Here is a 6,681-nt window from a genome sequence, read left to right as displayed (position 1 = left end):
GTGAGAGAAGTTCAACTATGGGCCTTAGTGGAGTGACCCATTAGTTAACGAATGGGGGTTAGTTCGGTCTAATGAGTTTAGCCGATTAATCTCGGATAATTGGAGCCCATGATTTGTAGGTCCGCAAGGTCTCCCTACTAGCTCGGAAATGGATTAGCTCTAGAGTAGCGTGATAAGTTAATTTGAAACCTTCAAATTAGAATTAAAGAAATTAATAATTATATGAGATATAACTACACATTTAATTTTAAAAATTAAACAAAATTGGAGAAATAAATATTTAAATATGATTTAAATATATGAATATTGAATTTATGTAAAATTAATTTAATATTTGATATTAAATTTATTAGAATTATTTAAATTGTTTAAATAATTATCTATTAATTTTATTAGAAAATTAATTTATGAAATTAATTTGTAAAATTAATAAATTTTGATTTTTGAATCAAATGTGATTTTAAAATCAAATTTAGGATTTTTGAAATAGAAAAATACACAAATGAAAAAATGGTTTTTCCATTATCATCTTCAAGTTGCTCACCCATAACCCACCATCCTTAAGATTCAATTACTCCAAGCATCAGTTGCATCTCATGCAGCCATTCTTATTGCATGATGGTCTGCAATATATTGAAGAGATTGGAGGGAATTTGAGGCAATGCAATCGTAAGAATTTTTGCTGAAAAAATCGGCTGAAGAAAGAGTTCTTCAAGTGGGTTGCTGCCGAGCTATTCTCTAAGTTCCCTTGATTCCAGCTTATTTTGAGTCCCACAACTCAATCTAGAGCACCAAGAGAATAGTAAGGAAGATCTTGTGGTGGTCTACAACGAGATTTGGAGAGATTTGCAGCTGAAAATCGAGATTTCAAGAGTTCTACAAAGATATCGTTCGAAACCCACTTATTTCTGTATAAGCGTGCTTTAGTTTCTGCCAAAATTAATTAATTAGACTGCTTGATTATCCTTGTCGCTTTCGTTGCGTTCTGATACAATCCAACAATTGGTATCAAAGCATCATATAAGCATTCAATTCAGTTAAATTTTTGTGTGGTGGGTGTTTTTCATGAGATATGTGAAACTCCTACACTGATATGGTTTTGTTTTTTAGTTTGGGCTTTTAATTTCTCTTTGATTTCTCGATTAAATTTGTAATTGGCTCTTCTTTGATCAGCTTATATGTGTTCTCAAGCTATAATTATTTGGGTCATTAGAGTTGAAATTAAGCCATTATCGAAGAAATAAGTGAAGAAGACTGAGTTGTAGATTCCAGTTTTTCAGCCTCTGTTCATATCGTCGTTGAGGTTCAGTGCTAGACAACCGTTTAACTTTAGACATTAGACGATGTGAATAAAAGCTAGACGATCGTGTAGCTTCGGGCGTTGAGCGTTGAAGTGTTGTGCGTTAGACGATCGTGCTCCTGTGGGAGCTAAACAATGTGTTGAAGAGCAATGCAATAGCACTACATGATCATTTACCTTGGTGCGGCAGCTAAACGATGCGTTAAAACGCTATATGATAGCACTCCACGATTCTGTAGCTATGCGCACGCTAAATGATCAACAAGAAGCGTTATGCGATGGCGCTCAACGATCGTGTAGTATTTGTCTAGCGCTAGACGATGGAGCTGCACAATAGTGTTAGACACTAAAAGATCCTGTAGCATTGCACTAGACGATGACACTATGCGATAGATGGAAGACACTACACGATCGTGTAGCTTCGTCAGGTGTTATGCTTAGCTGCTACACGATCAATAAAACATTATACGATCAGGCAAATGCAAGACGATTTTCGTAAATGCTAAATGATGAGCATTAGCGAGATATTGAGTATGGAGCAAGAGTAGTCGATTCAACTGGTTCTCTTGAAGTTCGGTCCGGTTCAGCCTCAAATGATTTTTGGCTTATTCGGTTGAGACTCTACTAGTCCAGTTCAGACGGTTCGGGTCCGATTCAAGCGGTTCAGAAGCTGTTTTGTAATAATTAGGCTTTTGCTTGCTTGTTTTTGCCAAAACTAAAACCATATCAGTCTGCGTTTAATTATTTATGCATTTGATGTATGTTATAATTAAATAAATCTTGTATTCGCATACAGTATGCCATGTAGATTTAAAATCCCACCGTAGGAAGCATGTAACATGCATTGAAAATATGTTATAATATATAGTATGCATGTTAGGGTTTCTTGTATTTAATATAATTGTTATATTAAATATTGAACACCTTTATGTATGTTGTGGATGTTTAGTATGTCTAAAGTTTTATAAGCTGTTATAAAATTAGGTTAGACATTTAAAATCCATAACAAAGAACAACTGCATGCTCACGTAGGTTAACCACTCATTTTAATAGTTAAAATAGGTCATTAAACTTGTAAAACTCGGGTTACAAACTCAATGGGTATATAATCCTATCGAAGGCTGAGGGTATTTAAGTTGACGGTCTACGGAACACTTCCTACCTGGGGATTATGACCGAATTATTAAGCGTTGGTAACCAGTTTTATGAGCATATATGAACAATGTGAGGTAATAAAACGGTTTATCATCTAGACATTGTAGGTTTAAATCCATTTATAAATGTTATACTTGGATAAACCACATAGACTTAGGTTTTTTTTTTATTAGTCGGAAAAGAACCTAAGTATAAATTTACCCTTTTAATAGAACACTTCAATGGTAGTTCAATAACTTCTATATGATAAAGTTATTAGAAAACTACAGTGGGACATTAATAACACATACGATACGTTATTTTTAACTCTCACATCCCTAAAAGTTCACAGTCTAGATTTAAGCGGTACTTCATGTCACCCTGGGAGTGACCTCCATACAGAAAGTATTTTTTAGCTTAAGTCTAGATTTCGGTGAATAAAGAGAAGTTGTTCGAACAAAAATCAAATATACGATACGATTTCAACTGCCACGTCTCCACATAGTTTACACCGTGAGATTCATATGACGTTTCATGTCACCCTGGGAGTGACCTCCATATGGAAAATGGATGTATGAGTCAACAACAAGGTAAACTGGAGAAGTAGTTCATAGTAAGTGGGTGAAGGAAATGTGTCAACATATCCTGCGGTCTCGTCCGTTAGTTTGGACCGTGAGATTCCTATGTTGTGCTTGCTGGTTAGCTTTAAGCGGCCCTTTGCTAGTCGTTTAACGACGGCTATCCTCATGAAGGGTTGTAACATAGGATTCAAAACAACTCAAGCCCTAGAGATGGATAAGATTTCTTAGGTCCATTCCCAACCTTGACTCTCCACTACGGTAGCATAGTTGGGGTCAACCTCTGACGTCTGAAAATGGAAGGTTACAGTTACAGAATTATTAAGTGTTCATAAATTCTGACCAAAAGAGGTACCTAAATGACTATCGGAATATGAGTTATTCTTGAGATAGTGTTTAGCCAAGAATGACTTGTTGTAGTATCGTTGCAAAAGAATAATCTTGGGTACATTATTAATTTGCTAAAACTTGATTGGATTTAAAAGCAATTCACTTATAGATTTTGTTTATAATTTCATAATGACGAGTTTAATAATACAATTGTTGGCGTCAGATAAACTGATTGAGGATAATTATGTGACCTGAAAATCAAATTTGAACACGATACTTGTGATAGACGATTTACGGTTAGTCTTAACAAAGGTTTGTCCTCTCGTTCCAAGCTTTAATACAAACCGAACTGTTCAGGATGCGTATGATAGATGAATCAGGGTGAATGATAAAGCCCGTGCTTATATCCTTGCCAGTATATCTGATATTTTGGCAAAGAAACATGAGGATATGGGTACTGCCAAAACTTGACCAGTGGGAGATGTTGCTTGATCTTACTTGCTTTTGTGATCTTGTAAAGAACAAATTGTATATATTTTTGTTGTAAATGAAATGTTAATTTTAAAAAATTATGTTTGTTCTAGCAACTTCTGTTAAGAATCAAATTGTTAAAAGCCATTTGTAAATATTCAGATATTTAAACGGCTAGATCACAACATAGAAAGTTTAAAGATTTCTAGATCTGACTGTTAACAAGAGTTGTTGAGATAGGTCAGATGCATCTTACTTAAATAGTTGTGAGTACCTCGATATAGTGGGAGGAAAGTGTGACTTCTTAGTCATTATTGAGAATAAGATGCAATCCCATATAGTTTAATTAAAAGCCTATTGTACACTAACATGTTTACAATGATTCTCTTGTCTAAAGTGTTTAAGAATCACCTAGTAAGACTAGGAATACCAGATTAATAACCTAGGGCAAGTGGGAGAAATATCGGGTATGGGATACGAAAGGTAAACCATGGGTATGGGATGCCCTAGTTTATTGTATTTCTCTATAAAACTCATAAACTTAATCTTATGTTGGGTTTTATGTCCTAAAACTCGTGGTTTGTAAACAATAGAACTTATTCTGAAAATTCAATAAGTTGTTATTGAATAAATGTTTTGCTTATTAGAAATCCAATAAACCTAAAATTTCCTTGACTGTTACATAAGTACTTGAACTTTATGTGGAGACATAAAAGTGGATCAGTTTCGAGTAAATAGTCAAAATGATCTATAGTATATGGATAAGGTTGGGTGCCTTATTCTGGTAACACTATTGGATGCAGCTTGCTCTGTAGTTGTTACAAAGAGTTGTAAAGTGCTACAAACGAAGTGATCCTAATTCGTACATGTCATGACATGAGAAGTAGGGGTGTCCTTGTGCAAAAGGGTTTATACAAGATCGGACCACGAAATCAGTCACTCTTATTTTATTATGCTGCTTATTATTTAAGACTAACTATTTCAAAGCGATGACCTAGGTAACTTTACCTTAATTTTGAGCTAACTATGAACTCCTGTTTATTCAGGATTATCCTTAGATTTGTATAGGTGGGGGTTGGCTCAACATCGTTGGCTCAATAACCTCCCATTTCATGGGTAAGATCAGATAGATAGCTGGGGCATAGGGTGCAAGATGGAATTCACTTCTACCCGTTGTTAGAGATAGTAAAGAGGTTGTTCCCTTATATGCTGATTTTGGGTCTTGAACAAGGGGTCCTGCCATCTCACTAGCCCGAGAGGGACTCGTTTTTGTTGATTGGATCACAAATCAATTGTTCATTAGAGGATCAATGGGACTTAAGTAACAAGAGGTAATTTCGGAGGTAAAACAGAGATTTGACCCAGCCGTTATTATGAATAACCTGTGAAGGGTTAACTTACTAATCATGGTTATATCGAGTGGACATAATATATCTACAGTGAGGGGAGTTCAACTATAGTTTTTAGTGGAGTGACCCATAAATGAGGGTTAGTTCGGTCTAATGAGTTTAGCCAATTAATCTCGGATCGTTGGAGCTCATGATCTATAGGTCCGCGAGGTCCCCCTACTAGTTCAGAAATGGATTAGCTCTAGAGTAGCGTGATAAGTTAATTTGAAACGTTCAAATTAAAATTAAAGAAATTAGTCATTATATGAGATATAATTACATGTTTAATTTTAAGAATTAAACAGAATTGAAGAATTAAATATTTAAATATAATTTAAATATATGAAGATGGATTTGTGTAAAATTAATTTGATATTTGATATTAAATTTATTAGAATTATTTAAATTGTTTAAATAATTGTTTGACAATTTTATTAGAAATTAATTTATGAAATTAATTTGTAAAATTAATAAGTTTTGATTTTTGAATCAAATGTGATTTTAAAATCAAATTTTGGATTTTCGAAATAGAAAAAATACACAAATGGAAAAATGGTTTTTCCATTATCATCATCAAGTTGCTCACCCATAACCCACCATCCTTAAGCTTCAATTACTCCAAGCATGAACTGCATCTCATGCAGCCATCTCATTACATGATGGTCTGCAAGATATTGAAGAGATTAGAGTGAATTTGAGGCAATGCAATCATAAGAATTTTTGCTGAAAAACTCGGTTGAAGAAGGAGTTCTTCAAGTGGGTTGTTGCTAAGCTATTCTCCAATTTCCCTTGATTCCAGCTTATTTTGAGTCGCACAACTAAATCTAAAGCATCAAGAGAATAATAGGGAAGATCTCGTGGTGGTCTACAGTGAGATTTGGAGAGATTTGCAGTTGAAAATCGAGATTTCAAGAGTTCTACAAAGATATTGCTTGAAACCCACTTATTTCTGTATAAGCATGTTTTAGTTTTTGCCAAAATTAATGAATTAGAGTGCTTAATGATCCTTGTCGCTTGCGCTGCGTGCTGATACAATCCAACAATTCTTGCACGGCCTCGTGGCGTCCTGGGAGCATCTCCCTCGGACGGTTTGTGCGGTTGGTCAATATCAAGGCAAACTTTATAAAGGGATAGGGTTGCTTTAATTTTTGCCCCAATCGAATTTTTCCCTTTCGGATTGGCTGCTTGGGACAGAACTCTATGATCTAAAATGAAAGGTCACACTTATGGGAAATTGTTAAGCAAGTTAATGATTTCTTGACCAAATCAATGATGGCTAGTCGTTATAGAAACAAGAGTTGTTCTGGTTTAATGATTGGTTGAGAATGTCTCAATTCAGATGATGGATAAATTGACTACTTTTTGGTGGCTTTTCTCCTAAATCACTGAAGCGTCATTGCAAAATTAGATGTCACAAGGGGTTCATTTAGATTTTGCTAAATCGGATTGGATTTATTTTTAAAGAGTATTTGCTAAAATC

The sequence above is a fragment of the Benincasa hispida genome, chromosome 11 (genome assembly GCF_027475165.1).
Source record: "Benincasa hispida cultivar pf3 chromosome 11, pf3_genome.v1.1, whole genome shotgun sequence".
Taxonomy (NCBI): domain Eukaryota; kingdom Viridiplantae; phylum Streptophyta; class Magnoliopsida; order Cucurbitales; family Cucurbitaceae; genus Benincasa; species Benincasa hispida.
The sequence above is the reverse complement of the archived record's forward strand: the minus strand, read 5'-3'. Positions refer to the sequence as shown.